General features: G+C 46.2%; 1 pseudogene; it reads right to left on the bottom strand.

Annotated features, from left to right (window-relative positions):
• Positions 1-3,798: 3,798 nt before the first annotated feature.
• Positions 3,799-18,220, bottom strand: part of LOC146357537 (protein CFDP2 pseudogene) — a 33,678-nt pseudogene continuing 19,256 nt past the window's right edge.

The following is an 18,220-nucleotide window of genomic DNA, read 5'->3' as shown; positions in this document are numbered from 1 at the left end:
TCACTGCTTCACCAGCCTGCTATGCAGCAAAAATTGTTTATTGGAAAATTATGGTTCTTTTAGTTGTGTGTTTTTATGTCAGAATATTTTAATTGCGTCTCCTTGGGGAGATGCATCTCCATCTAATTCAGCTCTTAATTAACCCAGCGCACCCCCAAAGAGGGTCTATAATCACTTGTAAATTAAATATGAAAAGAATTATTTATCTAGGAACAGCCGTCTAATGACTTAGTCTGTGACGCTTATCTTTGCTAATGATGATGGATCAGGAAGAAAAATTTGGAGGGGAAGGGAATGTATCCCTCTCTCACTGTTTCTCTGCAGGAGTTACCAAATAGTCAGGATGTCAACAGAACGTTTTATGTAAAAATTTAGCTCAAAGAAACAATTAAGAGACAGAATAACACTGGCTGTGTGCCTGAAAGAGGCAGATCTGTAATAGTTCGGCCAGCACTGCAAATAGGTTGGGATGTGAAAAGGTTTTTATTCAGAATGGGCTGAAAGTCAGAAACTCATAGTCCCAGAAGCCATACCTGCTGAGGCCTGTTCTACACATCCAGGAGAATGCAGTGGTAGACTCCTAAAGTGATACAATAAACTACACCTTTCAGATGGGGGGGGCAGTACAATTCTTGAATGATCCCACCCATGAAAACATATCTGCAGGTTTTTTTATAAGCTAGTGCATAAAGGAGACAGGTTCTAGCCCAACCTGCTTCCTGTTTTGCTAGTTTTCTACTTTAGAAGTGTGTTTTCACCTAGAGAAAGTATTCATAAATGTGACCTCACACCTGCTGTCTGAAGTGCGACAGTCCATTCTACCTCCTCAGGACTAGAGTGGACAAACTTTACAGTCTGGGTCCTACTTTACTGAGGACGGTATTCTATTAGAAATGCTGTCAGAGGACAGTCCTCTGTTTGAAAGCAAACGCTATTTGAAGGGCTGTCTGATGCAAGTCTGATTTAATAAAGATAAAGAACCACATGAATGGAGATCTGGGCCTTGAAGTTGTCTATCAGTAGTTAGCACCTGGACAGCAGACAGAACAGGCATGCAGATGACTTTGGGGAGATCTTCATGACAACAGAACAAGAAGTGTGTTGGAGTATCATCCGGATTTTCATGGGATCAGCTTTGGTCCATCAGGGACACATGAAGCAAGAAAAGCCGAGTGTACCGTTCCTTGAAAATCTGCTTTTCATGGGTCACACAGTGCTTGAAAGTACTTCCAGGTTTGGAAGGAAGTTGTGAGGGGTCGAACTGAATGTCATCATTGGCTGCTCAACCAATGGAAAAGGTTTGTTTCCCACCCCAGTCCAGGCTCCCCGCAGCTACCACATTATTACCCTCGACTAGCTATCTAGCGAGAGGAGGCGGCCAGAGGAGCGGAAGCCTGAAGCCCTGGTATTTCACCGTATTGATATGGCAATACAGTGGATGCTAAAGAATGCAGAAGAGGAGGCTGCCAAAAGAGGCAGCAGCAGCAGCACTAGCAGGGGGAGGCAACTCCAGCCAGCCTTTTTCCTCCATGCAGAGAAACAGCAAAGTAACACAAGCATCAGAGAAGCACATGATCACAGCTCTCAACAGGGACAGGCTGGGAAATGGAGTGGCGAACAGGAAATCCAGTGCAATTCTGAAGGCATGGAAGGGTGCTCTAGTGCTTTGATGAGTTGGAAAGGTAGGCTAATTACCTAGGCTACCGAGGGCACAGCCTGGTGAAAGACACACCCCTAGGAACACCTGATCATACTGAATTTAAAGCAGAGGGATGGGCGCACAGCCGCTGAACTGCAGGGGAGCCGAATTAAAGAAGAACAATGGAGTAAAAGTACACTGCAAAAATGCGGCTTCCCCACGGGTAAACTCCAGGGTGGCTGAAGACTGGCCATGATGTCATGTGCCGCAAAGGACCTCCAAACAGTCCCAATCCACACCAAATCACCCATGAAGACAGCCCATTGGTCACCATCTTCCCCACTATGGTGAGATGTATTTCTTTTTGAATTATAGTAATAATTTCTAGATGTGCCTCTATGCATATAAATTAACATATGCAAATTTTATGCAAATGTATATCCTCTTTGAGGGGCAATGCAAAGTGGCTACCCTACCCAGGTCTCTTCCACTTCATTCCACCTTATTCTGTTGCACATATGAAGCAAATCCTGACCAGGATCCTGCCCTTTCTCCTCCTTAGCAATACCTGAATCCTTTTTGATGTACCTTTTCTTTTCCCTTAGCAGTGCCTGAAGTGGTAATACTTGCAGGCTATACTTCAGTGGGGAGGGGGAGTCTGTCATGTAACCAAGAGGTAAGCAGTCACAAAAGATTTATTCATTCATTCATTCATTTCTATACCGCCCAATAGCCAAACCTCTCTGGGCAGTTCACAACAATTCACAAGCTAAAACACAGCATAAACATTTAAATATACAAAATTAAAACACAAATTAAACAGCTAAAAACAATTTCAATAAAATAGTAGACCTGTTCAAACAGCTGGCATAAATGCCCCATCATATGCCATTAAATGCCTGGGGGTAGAGGACAATCTTACCCTGGCACTGAAAAGATGACAGTGTTGGCGCCAGGCAGGCCTCAGTGGGGAGATTATTCCACAATTGTGGGGCACCACTAAAAGGCCCTCTCCCTTGTTGCCACCTTCCAAGCCTCCTTTGGAGGTGGCACTCGGAAGAAGGCCTCAGGCATTGATCATAGAGTCTGGGTAGGTTCAGGTCGGGAGTGGCTCTCCATCAGGTATTGCGGTCCTGAGATGTGGAAGGCTTCATAGGTTAAAACCAGCACCTTGAATCAGGCTTGGAAACATACAGGCAGCTAATGCAAGCAGGCCAGAATTGCCGTTAACAGCCTCAGGCCTGGCATGGACTTGTGAGGCCTCCTGCTCAATAGGCAAGAGAATATTTTGATTTCAAAATACAAACCCTGCAAAATTTCACAGCATCTCTACTGAGCCCTACTTTGGATTCTTTGTTGCTCACACAATGTGCAGTTCCAGTTTTTCAAGCGTGTCTCATTTCAGAATTGTGATGATGGCCTCCCTGTTCCTGCTGCTTGCTCTCTCTCTCTCTCTCTCGCGCGCGCGCGCCTTTGGCCTTTCCCCACACAGATAGTCTGGGCATATATTTTTGGAAGGCTGTTTTGCAGACCAGACTCCACATTTCATAGCGCTCATGTTGCTCTCACCTCGTGCATGATTCTTTGTTCCTTGGCAATATTTATACATTAAAAAAAGAAGACAGATAGTGGGGAGATATTAGTTCTTGAGGGGAATGTAACAACCAAGCGGGAATACAATATTCCCAGTGTAATAACCTGAGCCTTATCTTGTGTTTAGAGAGATAAACCTTGGGACTAGGTCAAGTCCAGAGTCGCTGGGTTTGTGTGAAAGCAGTCTACTCACTATAATAGGAAATCATTTTGTGTCTGATAGGAGCCAGAGAGAAATGCCAGGTGCCTTTCAATCGTCCTTTCCCTAGGGCTCAGTCAGTGAGGTGGGGACAGAGGGTGAGTGCTGATTCCTTTCAGCCTCACAGAGTGAAACTGGATCTGATTACAAATCAAAGAAGACTGCTGGGCTAGCTCTCACATGGCTGCCCCAGGGTGAGAGGCTAGTGCACAGGCTTCTACATGGCAGTGACTCCATACATGTGAAAGCCATTAAACCAGTTAATTAACTGCATCAACTGCGCCTCATGGAACGTGTTCATGTCAGCACCACATGTTTAGGTTGGTGGCTGGTGTTGGCATGGTGACTCTCTGTGGGCGAGGGGCAATCAATATGGTGAACAATTCTCATACATCACAACCTCCAAGCCACATGGCGTGTCAGCCACACGGAAGCATTTCCAGTGACCTCCCATGCAGAGGGGCTGGGGGGGGGGGGCAGAACATTAAAACTGGTCCTGGTTGTACAAGAGTTGTAAACGCACCCAAAAAAATTGGAGTACATGAGGCTTGAAACAGCTTATTTTAAATAGGTCTGAATGCAAATGTTAAAAATTAAACTACATTTGCTACAATGTGCATTCAGTTTCTCTTCTGAATTCATATATATATTGCACAAAAAGCATTAGAGAGGCTCAAATGTGCTTCCTACTGACTGATATGAAAATGCCCATGGAGGAAATATAGCATATAAAAGAGGATGACAGGATAAACTGCAAGAATAGATCTGCATGTCGTTAATGTTGGGGATCCAAGGAGCCTTATTGTTTTGAATAAAATATATTTTGTTTTTGTTATTTTCTTATTTTTCTAGGAGCTTTTAAAATGTAACCCACTTCGAGTTTCCTTCTTGGATGGATAAGAGAGAGAGAGAAACAGACAGACAGACAGACAGACAGATCCCTGCAGTCCAAATGTGCTAGGCCTTATATTGGTCTTAACTAGAGCTATGTGCCGATGGCCTCTCAAAATTCTCCACCTTATTTGTGGGCAAAGAAATTTGGGAGATCATTTCCATGAATTTCTCCAGGGGAAGGAGACACTCTCAACATTTTCTCACAGGTAAGGTTCCCCATTGGCGGGCACAGCTTCTTTCACTTTTGGTAAGGATGGGGGGGGGGTTCATGCTGCAACAGCATCAACCGTGTTGGCAGGCTGGCCCCCAATTTGCATCCACCGCAATGCAGTTGCGTGGCAGGGGGGAGTGTTGTGTCAAGCTCCAGGGATGAGGTGGAGTTAGTACTTTGCCAAAATCTGTCCTCCAATTTCCAGGAAGTTTTCTTCCCCCATGAAAGGGGCTTCCCTTTTTCTGCGTCATTCTCAGGACAGTCTATAATTTATGTTGAATTTCTTTGGATGGTGTTCACCAGGCAGCCTGGTGTTCCTCCCAGGCTGCCTGCACTTCCTGATCTGAAAAAGCCCTAAGGGAGGAATTAGCTCCTGATGCCTTCCGCTGGCCTTCAGTTGAAGTGTAGGGAGCTGAAGAGGATACAGGCTGCCAAAGAGATGATTGTACAATGAAGGACAGGACACTTGTGCCCATTCCTCAGCCACCTCCTAAGTAAGGTGAGCCCAAGAAACCCATACCCAACCCTTGAGCATTTCTCCAAAATTTCTTCAGTATTGAATTTCTTTTCGAAAGCAATTTCTCTTCTATCAAAATGAATGAGAATGGTTGAAAAAAGTATGGGAGAAATTTTTGGCACGGCACTAGTCTTAACACATTGACACAGCAGATAGGAACCACTGTGATACTACAGAGTGGGTTTCCACTGCAGATCTATCTCAAGTTCAAAGATAGCAGTGTGAGGCTATTTTAGAAATTACAAACATATTTGGTGATCGTATAACCATGGGATTATTTTCCCTGTATATCTATATTTTATATATTGCTTTAAATATTACATTTTTTAAAAAAAATCTCAGATGGGCATAACTGCTGTTGTTTCATGTGACCATACAAGAGTCGCCTGATATTTACTGAGAAAATTGAATGCCACGTGCTTTAACTATTGTTGCTGTTGTTCAGTTGTTAAGTCGTGTCCGACTCTTTGTGACCCCATGGACCATAGCACGCCAGGCCTTCCTGTCCTGCGCTCTCTCCCGGAGCGTGCTCAAGTTCATATTCATTGCATCGGTGATGCTATCTAGCCATCTCATCCTCTGCCGTCCCCTTCTCCTTTTGCCTTCAGTCTTTCCCAGCATCAGGGTCTTTTCCAGGGAGTTTTCTCTTCGCATTAGGTGGCCAAAATATTTGAGCTTCAGCTTCAGTATCTGTCCTTCCAATGAGCACTCAGGGTTGATTTCCTTTAGGATTGACTGATTTTACCTCCTTGCAGTCCAGGGGACTCGTAAGAGTCTTCTCCAGCACCACAATTCGAAAGCATCAATTCTTCGGCACTTAGCCTTCCTTATAGTCCAGCTCTCACAGCCATACATTGCTACTGGGAAAACCATAGCTTTGATTATACAAACCTTTGTCGGCAAGGTGATGTCTCTGCTTCTTACTATGCTGTCTAGGTTTGCCATAGCTTTCCTCCCTAGGAGCAAGCGTCTTTTAATTTCATGGCTACAGTCACCGTCTGTGGTGATCTTGGAGCCCAAGAAAATAAAATCTGTCACTGCTTCCATTTCTTCCCCTTCTATATGCCAGGAAGTGATGGGGCCAGATGCCATGATCTTAGTTTTTTTAATGTTGAGTTTCAAACCAGCTTTTGCACTCTCCACTTTCACCCTGAACAAGAGGCTCTTTAGATCCTCTTCGCTTTCTCCCATTAGGGTGGTATCATCTGCGTATCTGAGCTTGTTGATAATTCTCCCGGCAATCTTAATTCCGACCTGTGATTCATCCAACCCGGCGTTTCTCATGATGTACTCTGCATATAAGTTAAATAAGCAGGGCGACAATATACAGCCTTGTCGTACTCCTTTCCCAATTTTGAACCAATTGGTTGTTCCATGTCCGGTTCTTACTGTTGCTTCTTGACCCTCATACAGGTTTCTCAGGAGACAGGTAAGGTGGTCTGGTACCCCCATCTCTTTAAGAATTTGCCACAGTTTGTTGTGATCCACACAATCAAAGGCTTTAGCGTAGTCAATGAAGCAGAAATAGATGTTTTTCTGGAATTCTCTTGCTTTCTCCATGATCCAGCGAATGTTGGCAATTTGATCTCTAGTTCCTCTGCCTCTTCAAAACCCAGCTTGTACTTCCGGTAGTTCTCGGTTCACATACTGCTGAAGCCTAGCTTGTAGGATTTTGAGCATAACCTTGCTGGCATGTGAAATGAGAGCAATTGTACGGTAGTTTGAACACTCTTTGGCATTGCCCTTCTTTGGAATTGGAATGTAAACTGACCTTTTCCAGTCTTGTGGCCACTGTTGAGTGTTCCAAATTTGTTGGCATATTGAGTGCAGCACTTTAACACCATCATCTTTTAGGATTTTAAATAGCTCAGCTGGAATACTGTCATCTCCGCTAGCTTTGTTGTTAGTAATGCTTCCTAAGGCCCACCTGACTTCACTCTCTAGGATGTCCGGCTCAAGTTCAGTGACTGCACTATCATGGCTATCAGGGACATTCAGATCTTTCCTGTATAGTTCTTCTGTGTATTCTTTCCACCTCTTCTTAATCTCATCTGCTTCTGTTAGGTCCCTGCCTTCTTGGTCCTTTATCATGCCCGTCTTTGCACAAAATGTTCCCTTGAGATCTCCGATTTTCTTGAAGAGATCTCTAGTCTTTCCCATTCTGTTGTTTTCCTCCATTTCTTTGCATTGTTCATTTAAGAAGGCCTTCTTGTCTCTCCTTGTTATTCTCTGGAAATCTGCATTCAGTTGGGTATATCTTCCCCTTTCTCCCTTGCTTTTCGCTTCCTTTCTTTCCTCAGCTACTTGTAAAGCCTCATCAGACAGCTACTTCGCTTTCTTGCATTTCTTTTTCTTTGGGATAGATTTAGTTGCTTCCTCCTGAACAATGTCATGGACCTCCGTCCATAGTTCCTCAGGCACTCTGTCTATCAGGTCTAATCCCTTAAATCTATTCCTCACCTCCACTGTATATTCATAAGGGATATGATTGAGGTCATACCTGAATGGTTTAGTGGTTTTCCCTACGTCCTTCAATTTAAGCTGAAATTTTGCAACAAGAAGCAGTTCATGATCTGAGCCACAGTTAGCTCCAGGTCTTGTTTTTACTGACTGTATAGAGCTTCTCTATCTTTGGCTACAAAGGACATAATCAATCTGATTTCGATATTGACCATCTGGTGATGTCCATGTGTAGAGTCGCCTCTTGTGCTGTTGGAAAAGAGTGTTTGCTATGATCAGCGTATTCTCTTGGCAAAACTCTATTAGCCTTTGTCCTGCTTCATTTTGTACACCAAGGCCATGCTTGCCTGTTGTCCCGGTGATTTCTTGACTTCCTACTTTAGCATTCCAATCCCCTATGATGAAGAGGACATCTTTTTTTGGTGTTAGTTCTAGAAGGTGTTGTAGGTCTTCATGGAACCAATCAACCTCAGCTTCTTTGGCCTCAGTGGTTGGGGCATACAATTGAATTACTGTGATGTTAAATGGTTTGCCTTGGATTCGTACTGAAATCATTCTATCATTTTTGAGATTGTACCCCAGTACTGCTTTTCCCACCCTTTTATTGACTATTACACTCAGCTAATACTCAGGCAGCTGCAAGTATTTGCAGTGGCTTGTAAGGATGGGTTGGGACAGATGGGTTCTTCATACAGATTCTTACTGAGTTGCTTTGGATGTGTCATTTCCTTCCCTTTTCCTCCCCTTCCTTCCCCCTCTAACATGGGAATAATGATCCTGACCCAGCTCCAAAGAGAGTTACGAGGCTTAATTCATTAAAGCTTATAATGTTCTCTCAGGCACTTGAATCAGAGACATTGGAGAAGATGAATGTATCACAGTAAGTGCTTTCTTTATGGAGATGTATAAAGTAACTCCACTTCAAGCAGTTTGGGGTTGTTGTTTTTAATGTGTGGTGTTTGTTTGTACATCAATACTGGCTACTGGCTAGTAACATCCTGGGGTTGGTGGAAACTCTCAGGCTCAGGAGGGTGGCAATACTTTTTGGCTGGCACCACCTTGCAGCTGAGAACTACAACAGCAAAAAACCAGGAGTGGAACAACTGACAAATGAAATACGGATTTTCAGGTACTACGGTACGCCTAAGCAACAGTAAGAACCGGACATGGAACAACCGATTGGTTCAAAATTGGGAAAGGAGTATGACAAGGCTGTATATTGTCGCCCTGCTTATTTAATTTATATGCAGAGTACATCATGAGAAACGCCGGGTTGGATGAATCACAGGTCAGAATTAAGATTGCCGGGAGAATTATCAACAAGCTCAGATACGCAGACGATACCACCCTCATGGCAGAAAGCGAAGAGGATCTAAAGAGCCTCTTGTTGAGGGTGAAAGAGGAGAGTGCAAAAGCTGGTTTGAAACTCAACATTAAAAAAACTAAGATCATGGCATCTGGCCCCATCACTTCCTGGCATATAGAAGGGGAAGAAATGGAAGCAGTGACAGATTTTATTTTCTTGGGCTCCAAGATCACCACAGACGGTGACTGTAGCCATGAAATTAAAAGACGCTTGCTCCTAGGGAGGAAAGCTATGGCAAACCTAGACAGCATAGTAAGAAGCAGAGACATCACCTTGCCGACAAAGGTTTGTATAATCAAAGCTATGGTTTTCCCAGTAGTAACATATAGCTGTGAGAGCTGGACTATAAGGAAGGCTGAGCGCCGAAGAATTGATGCTTTCAAACTGTGGTGCTGGAGAAGACTGTTACGAGTCCCCTGGACTGCAAGGAGGTCAAATCAGTCAATCCTGAAGGAAATCAACCCTGAGTGCTCATTGGAAGGACAGATACTGGAGCTGAAGCTCAAATATTTTGGCCACCTAATGCAAAGAGAAAACTCCCTGGAAAAGACCCTGATGCTGGGAAAGATTGAAGGCAAAAGGAGAAGGGGACAGCGGAGGATGAGACGGCTAGATAGCATCACTGCTGCAATGAATATGGACTTGAGCACACTCCGGGAGAGAGCGCAGGACAGGAAGGCCTGGCGTGCTATGGTCCATGGGGTCACGAAGAGTCAGACACGACTGAACAACTGAACAACAACAAGCTCAGAAGAGTAGATTGCTGACAGTAGATCCTGTCATATTTATTAGCAACTCCAATCTGGCTTATAGCTCCCAAGGCCAGCACAGAATGAGTTGGTGGGCCCCAGTCCAGGCTCCCAATCCACCAAGCATAGCTTCAGGGCTGGGTAATTTCCATTCATGGCAATTGAGCTTTCCTGATCCTCAGTAAGATGAATGGAAGTTTCTCAGCAGCAGCACTGCTTGGCGGAGAGTCCGTGAGATCTCCCTGTACCAATCACAGGCCAATCTGACTGCCCCTCAGGGCCAGTTCAGACAATCCAATTGGCCCTGTGAGGATGTGGGTTAAGTTGACTGGATACATTCAGACTGGATACATTGTGGTGAAATAATTGTACAGCTGGGTCACTCTGAGCTCACAACTCAACCCATAATCATAGTGGGTGTTCAGCACAATGCTGAAGTGGATTGACAGCTATTTTGAAAACATGGGTTGAGTTGCAAAGCAAGTACTTGAGCGCATGCTGAATATCGCACAGATTCACTGAACCACACACTCTCGACATGCCCATCTGGCCATGCAGACTGGGCCTAATTGGTTCCTTGTTGGCAGTCAAAAAGAAGAAAAGAATAAATTGAACTAACTTTGTGCTGAGTTGAAGCTTAACTGTTCAGCTGGAATGCTATGAAGTCAGAAAGTGTGATGTTGAGATCATCCCAGCTGTGCCAGCTTATTATGGGCCATCGCAGCTTCCACCCATATTGGGGAGGGTATAGGCAATGAGAGGAGGGCAAGGGTTCCAATTTAGAGATAAATGTGCATGATTATTAATCTCCAGATTGTCATTCCAGCTCTAAGTCTATGCAACACAGTTCATCTGTCTATAAAATAGAAACTCATAGTGCTAGTGTAAAACACACAGCCATACGAACACAGCCAATTAAGAATCCGTGTTTGGCTAGGTGTGGGGCTACGGTGACTATATTCCTAGCTCCTCCATGGGTCTTTGTGTGGCCCCACACACAGGGGGTCAAGTGTAGGGGTGTGCACAGACCCCCCCCACTCTGCCTCTGATGTTATTTTGGATACTCCTTAGTGACCCCAATCCACCTCAAACTGATTCGGGGGCCCTCCACTTCGACTTGGTTCCGAATCTGAGGGGAGATTCAGTTATCCAGATCACCTGTGATCTTTTGAACACAGAAAGTCATAACTTTTTCAGTTTTTTAGATACAGACATGAAATGGGGACCTCACAGCCCCCCGGGAGGTAGGGGTGGACGAAAGTCACTTACCTTTCGTCGAAGCTTGTTCGCGGTGGGGGGGAGGCACTTCACTGCTCCCCCTGCGAAGTTCAGGCCGGGGGGGGGAGGCTTCCCGCCTCGCCCCGGCCGAAATTCAGGCTGGGGGGGAGGCTTCCCGCCTCGCCCCGGCCGAAATTCAGGCCGGGGAGGAGGCTTCCCACCTCTCCCGGCCGCGAACTTGAATTTTTTTTTTTTTTTTTTAAACGACCCCGTGATAGGCTACGTGACGATTAACGTAGCCTATCACGGCTAGATCTGCAAAGTCAGCCATGATAGGCTACGTTAATCGTCACGTAGCCTATCATGGGTGACTTTAAAAATTTTTTTTTAAAAGCGCGTACGCTAATGGCGGCCCCCATAGGGAGCCGCCATTCGCGTTCCTTATTTGGTCACTGTAGTCTACGTAAATCTTTACGTAGACTATGGCGAAAATAAGGAACGCGAATGGCGGCTCCCTATGGGGGCCGCCATTATCCGTACACGCTTTTTTTTTTAAAGTCACCCGTGATAGGCTACGTGACGATTTACGTAGCCTATCACGGCTGACTTTGCAAATCCAGCCGTGATAGGCTACGTTAATCATCACGTAGCCTATCACGGGGGCATTTATTTTTTCTTTTATTGGAATGGCGGCGGCAGCCGGTCAAAAGACCGGCTGCCACTCCCGCCCGAACCGCCGCCGAACCGCCAGCCGGACCCGCCACCAAGAGGGACATTCGGCGAAGGTAAGTCCCGTCCCGGGGGGGTGTGCGGGGTGCGGGGGGTGCGGAGGATTTCTCCCCGAAACTTGTTCGGGGGGCCGAACACGTTGGCGCTCGGCCCCCCAAACTTTCGGGGAGAAATTCTCCGCCATCCCTACCTGGAGGGGATTCAAGCTGCCAACTTTCAGACAGTTTGGTCTAGTGGTTTTAGTGGTAGGTGCAGGTAAAATTTGATGTTTTCCACCAATACTCCCCAAGCAAAGACCTATAACTTCTTCCTGTTTCTGCAGACATGTGTTAAACCTTGGGCCCACCCAGCCCCCCTCCAGGGCATCCCATCCGCCAAAATCCAGGCAGTTTGGCCCACTGGTTTGTGTTCTAGGCACAGGTTGAATTTGATACTCCCAGAAACTCAGACCAAACTCAGAAGGGAAAGTGTGTTGAAGCAGAGGTCACTCACTATTTCTAATCTCTGCTGCAGGTTTCTTTGAAGTGCAAAACAACCCTTATTCAGAAGAATCACCAGCTCAGCCTCTCTATGGCTGAATACACACATTACCTGGCAGGCAGGCTGGAAGAGGTTTTTTTTTATCTGCTTTTGTTTATTTCTAGCACACACTAAATGAGTATTTTGAATGGATCTTGAATTAACATGGTCAGTGCCCAGCCCAGAACGACCACTGATTTTTTAATGCTGGAAATCTCCACCTGGTGGACCCGTATCGCTGGCACTCCAGATCCAACGGCGGCCGTATCGCTGGCACTCTGGAGCCAGCCGGCAGGGAGGATCTGGCCAGCATGGATTTCTCCAGGAGGCAGAGGTAAGTCTTCCGATCCTCCACGGACTCCAGGGGGCTGGATTCTTTTGAATCCAGCCTCCCTGGGGCCCGTGGAGGATTTCTCCCCTATCCCTAGTCTAGTGCTTTTTCAACACTGTCTTGAAATTGGGATATGTAGCACTGGTGGAGCAACCTAGCATGTACACACACACACACACACACAGAGAGAGAGAGAGACACACAAAAGCAAAAGAAAAGCTGAACTACCTAAGCAAATAACGTATTTCTTTAATTTATTGCTTAATATTTCATGTTCTTTTATGGAAGGCAGGTTAAGTTCAAGAAATACAGGAAGACAGCAGAGGCGATAAGAACCAAGAGCAAGCAAACAATAAAAATAAAAACCCTTCTTTAATTTCTGTTTTGGGAGGATCAACACAGAAAAGAAACAGATGGTTCACTTCAGCACGGGGGTGAGGGGTTGGGATCCAAACACTAAACATGTAGGCTGCTATAATATGCCTTTCTTTAAGGTTGTAGAAAACAAGAAAAAACTAAATGGTTGAATATGACTTTAAAAAGGGGGTGGTGGAGGAACATGCTCAGAAGTCAATGTTTGTTTTTTAAAATCAAAATAAGACTGGGTTTTTAAAAACCTAGAAGAGACAGAGTTGAAAGACAAAAACAACAAGGAAATAGAATGGAGAAAGCAGGACGGGACAACCTTAAAAAATGAATGCAGCCTTTTACAGGGTCCACAAGCAATATGAACAATGGAATGGTGGGGGAGAGGGGAGTGTAGCAGCAACAAGCAAAGAAAAGCTATGTTTGTTTGAAAAAATATTGAAAAGAGATGAATATGAATAATACACAGAACAAACAAGTCAGAGGTAGAAAGAAATAGGAGAAGGAGGCTGCAACGAGTGTAAAGACACAGTCCCAATGGGGCAGCTCACACAAGGAGAGAGGGAATGATCCCACTACAACCTTGCTGTTTGTTTCCTTTTAAATATTGAGGAAAGCCTAATGGCGATCAAGAACAAAGAAACAGAAGGAGGAATGCATACACACACACCAGATCATCTAACTGTACACCAGCCCTCGTCCAAAGACACAGCATAATAACCAAATGCAGCCCCTCCCCGAAGTATATACCCCCTCCTCCACCACTCTCTCTGATTGGAGACTGCTGGTGTCAGTTCTGGCTGAGAGTTCCTATTCACCAAAGTCCACTCCCTCCTTCTCCTGCGCTCGCCTCCCACCTCCCGCGTCCGCTCGCCTTCCCCTTCCCTTCTCCCTCCTCCTTCTCCTCCTCCTGCCCCTCCACATGAGCTTTCAGAAGTCGATACATTTTGGAGACAGCCCGTCTGGACTGCTCAGGCATTAAGTAGAGTTCTGAATATACGAGGCAGAGAAGGCACTTCATGGGAGAGGCACTTTGCCTTGGGGTGCCTCAGTTCTGCTCTGATCTGCTTCATATCATGAGGAGGCTGGTCCAAATCTGCCTGCTTTGCTTCATCATTCGGGCTTCGTAACAAGGCAGTGAACAGCCCTAGTCAACTGTATGACAAGAAAAGATAATGATCAATTCTTAATATTGCATATTTAGGCAAGCTTAGGCTCCAATCCATCACATCCCCTGGCTTTTCCTAAAATTAATCTTCAATAGCTTATTGAGAACATCAGAAAATTAATATTGCAGCATTTTGCCTCAGGGTTGTGGGAGGTGGGAGGCATTTCTTCTCAGATAGGTACGTGAGCAAGAAACAGAAAAGACTCTAAGCTGAAATGCCTCTCTAGAAGTCTATGATAGTTTCCTCTTTCTAAATACGATCTTTAAAAAGCCATCAGCCATAACTGCTGGAGCCCAAACATCTGCCAGTGCTGCATTACACGATCTTCTCCTGGCACTGCTACTGACACCAGTAGAATCATTCATATCAGCAGGTGGGTAAAAGAGCCACATAACAGATGTCATCCTATGGTCTACCCAGACATTAATGGGTAGTATAACTGCCAAATGGCAATGGAGGTGGTGTTATCACTAATGAGGCCTGGGCATAACTGATTCCAGGTGGCGCATCCATGAAATGGGTCACAAGTAGAATTCCAGAGACTGGTCTTTTGGGGGAAAAGTGTAGCTAACTGGTTTGGAGAAAAGAGAATGGCTTTGACTTCATGATTTTGTGACTGACAGTGTGACAATGTAGGCCTTGTTTGGTTGGGAGTCTCTTAGGGTGGCCATGGTGCCTTGTTTACAGTGGACTGTCCTCTATTTGAAGGGCTGCTGGGGAACTGTCCTCTGAAGGTGTCCTCTCTTAGAAGGATTGTCCAGTCCAAGTCAAGTTTAAAGAAAAAGAACCATCAGAAGGAAGAGATGGGCCTTGACGTTGCCCATCAACAGCACCTAGACAGCAGACTAAACAAGGCACACAGGCCACCTGGGGTGGGGGGTGGGGATCTTCATGACGATGGAATGAGAAGCGTGTTGGAGTATTATCCAGACTGTCATGGAATCAGCTTTGGTCTGTCAGGGACACACAAAGCAAGAAAAGCGAGGGTACCATACCTTTAAAATCCGCTCTTCACGGGTCACACAGCGCTTGAAAGGAACATGCTTCCAGGTTGGGTGTGGGGAGTAGGACTGAACATCATCAACCTGGCAGGGACTGCTCAACCAATGAGAGACGCTTGTTTTCTGCCCCTGTCCAGGTGCCCCTCTGCTACAACATCATTATGAATAAATATTAACTAATTCACAATTCTGAAGGCTAGTGTCAGGGTGGAAACTGAGCCCATAGAGCCCCAGAGCAGTTCTGATTCTGAGGAGGAACAGCAATCCGTGGGAGAGGAGCCAGCTCATCCCTCACAGGCAGAGCAGCTGGCAGAGATTCCTCCTGCCGGCATTCCTGAGTTAGTGATCCTAGCAGTGAGAAAGTGTGGGAACGAGGCTTGCTAGATGCTCGATGCAGACGCAGAGAGCAATGAACGATGGAGGGCACGGAAAGGAGGCGTAGCACCCGTTTGGTACGCAAGCAATGGCCGCCTCCCATGGACCCAAGGGAAAGAGGGAGGATCACTCCCTAGCTCATAAGTTCTGGGTCTTCAAGTGACTCTCTTTCAAACGGGGATCAACTGCCTATTCGAAGCTTAGGCCACTCTACTGTTCCTTGCTTTAGTCGCTAGTGATTAGCATCTGAAAGAGTCATTCACTTGTAAAAGGGTTAAAGCTTTGAAAAGAATCCTTTCATCTGTGTCTTGAGTTGGCTATTGGAGTCTACTGAAAGAGGCCGCCAGGGTGCTCCTGACAGCTAGAAACAGCACTAAAAAGGCAGGCCAAAAGCTCGTTCCCCATGAGAGCCCCCCAACAGTGCAAATCAGCCTCATTCCAGCAAACAGGGAGTTCTAGCTCCAACCCCCCTCTTTCCTTCTCTGGCCACTTCTCCCTTCTAACATGGTAGATCGCTACTGCGATAAAGCCCTTATGCAAATTTGTTTAATGCCAAAGGAAAGAGGAGAATAGGGGGAAATGGGGGGATGGGGGGGAATGCTCACTTTTCCCTGAAGAAGCCAAAATCCCCAATTATCCAGTGCAGCATCTGAAGGCTCTCCCTGAGAGCATCCCACCCTCCCCCAATTTCACCCCATTCCAGCAAACCGTTGTGAAGTTATAGCTTCCACACACACACCCTTTTCTCCTTCTCTGAGTACTTTCTCCCTGCTTGCAATGACAGGGTCCCATGATCCTGAGATCTTGCCAGATTGCTACTGAAATAAAGTCCTTCTGTTTCATAGAAGCAACTTTACACAACATCGGAGGAGTGAAGTAATGCAAACATCAGAGAAATGCATAATCACTGAGGCTAATTACTTCTACTGGCAAAAAGGAACTGCAGGGCAATTGACATGTTGGAAAGGCAGGTGAGTTACTTTAATTACCTAGGTTATCGAGAGCACAGCCAGGTGAAAGACACACCCCTAGGAACAACCCGATCATACCAAATTTAAAGTGGAGAGATGGGCACACAGCAGCTGAACTGCTGGGGAGCCAGATTAAAGAAAAACAACGGAGTAAAAGTACTCTGCAAAAATGTGGCTTCCCCACAGGTAAACTCCAGGGTAGGGGTGGACGAAAGTCACTTACCTGTCCTCGAAGATTTCCCGCGGTGGGGGGGAGGCACTTCGTTGCTCCCCCCACGAAGTTCAGGCCGGGGGGGGAGGCTTCCCGCCTCGCCCAGCCGAAATTCAGGCCGGGGGGGAGGCTTCCCGCCTCGCCCGGCCGAAATTCAGGCCAGGGAGGAGGCGCCTCGCCCGGCCGCGAACTAAACAGTTAAAAAAAAAAAAACACCCCCGTGATAGGCTACGTGACGATTAACGTAGCCTATCACGGCTAGATCTGCAAAGTCAGCCGTGATAGGCTACGTAAATCGCCACGTAGCCTATCACGGGTGACTTTAAAAAAAAAAAAAAGCACGTATGCAAATGGCAGCCCCCATAGGGAGCTGCCATTCGCGTTCCTTATTTGGTCGCTGTAGTCTACGTAAATGTTTACGTAGACTACGGCGAAAATAAGGGCAACGCAAATAGCGTTGCCCTTATTTTCGCCGTAGTCTACGTAAACATTTATGTAGACTACAGCGACCAAATAAGGAACGGGAATGGTGGCTCCCTATGGGGGCCACCATTATCCATACGCGCTTTTTTTTTTAAGTCACCCGTGATAGGCTAAGTGACGATTTACGTAGCCTATCACGGCTGATTTTGCAAATCTAGCCATGATAGGCTACGTTAATCGTCACGTAGCCTATCACGGGGGCGTTTTTGTTTTTTTTTTCTTTTATTGCAATGGCGGCGGCGGCAGCCGGTCGAAAGATTGGCTGCCGCCCCCGACCCTGACGAAGACCCGACGAACCACCAGCTGGACCCGCCGCCGGGAGGGACATTCGGCAAAGGTAAGTCCTGTCCCGGGGGGGGGTGCGGGGGGCGAGGGGGCAGAGAATTTCTCCCCGAAACATGTTCGGGGGGCCGAACACGTTGGCGCTCGGCCCCCTGAAGTTTCGGGGAGAAATTCTCTGCCATCCCTACTCCAGGGTGGCTGTGGACTGGCCACAACATCATCTGCTGTAAAGTTTCCAAACAGTTCCAGTCCACAGCAAATTGCCCAAGAAGACAGGCCCCTGGTCACAGCCTTCCACACTATGGTAAGATGTACTATATGTCTACTTAAATTTTAATAATTATTTAGAAATTTGCATCTAGACATATAAATTAGCACATGCACATTTTATGCAAATTGGTGTCCCCTTTTATCTGCTTTTTTGGTGATGCATGTAATTGTTTTCATCGATTCATAAGTGGCAACCCTACTGTTGGTACCCTTCCATTAATCTACCTATGGAAGGGCCCTTCATGTGGGAGGATCTGCAAGGTCAGTTATTAGAATTCATGCAGAGTCCAAGCAAACTACCTGTGTTGACTTCTTTCTCCATGGTGGCTCTGCTTTGGGGTAAATATGTCATACACACACACACACACACACTCACACAAACACACACTCATTTTACTTATCTATTCTGTAATCTGCCAACATACACAGTGCCAGCTCCAGGTTTTTGAGGGCCCTTGGGCAAGGCACCCCCAATGGACCCTCTCTCTCAGGTAGTCTATCTACTCACCGCCATTGTCACCAGCTGCTATTGCCACTTATTCTCTTTCTCATCATTGCTAGCACCAGTTTGCTTGACAGACAGAGGTGCCAGTGAGCAATTAGGCAGTGGCATCTACTGCTCCTCCTTGTCATCACCTCCTTTTCTGGGCCAGAGCAAGAGGCAGGT

Source organism: Heloderma suspectum, chromosome 1 (assembly GCF_057233095.1).
Source record: "Heloderma suspectum isolate Gila_16-S chromosome 1, 16-S_ref, whole genome shotgun sequence".
Taxonomy (NCBI): domain Eukaryota; kingdom Metazoa; phylum Chordata; class Lepidosauria; order Squamata; family Helodermatidae; genus Heloderma; species Heloderma suspectum.
This window is presented reverse-complemented; position numbering and strand designations above follow the sequence as displayed.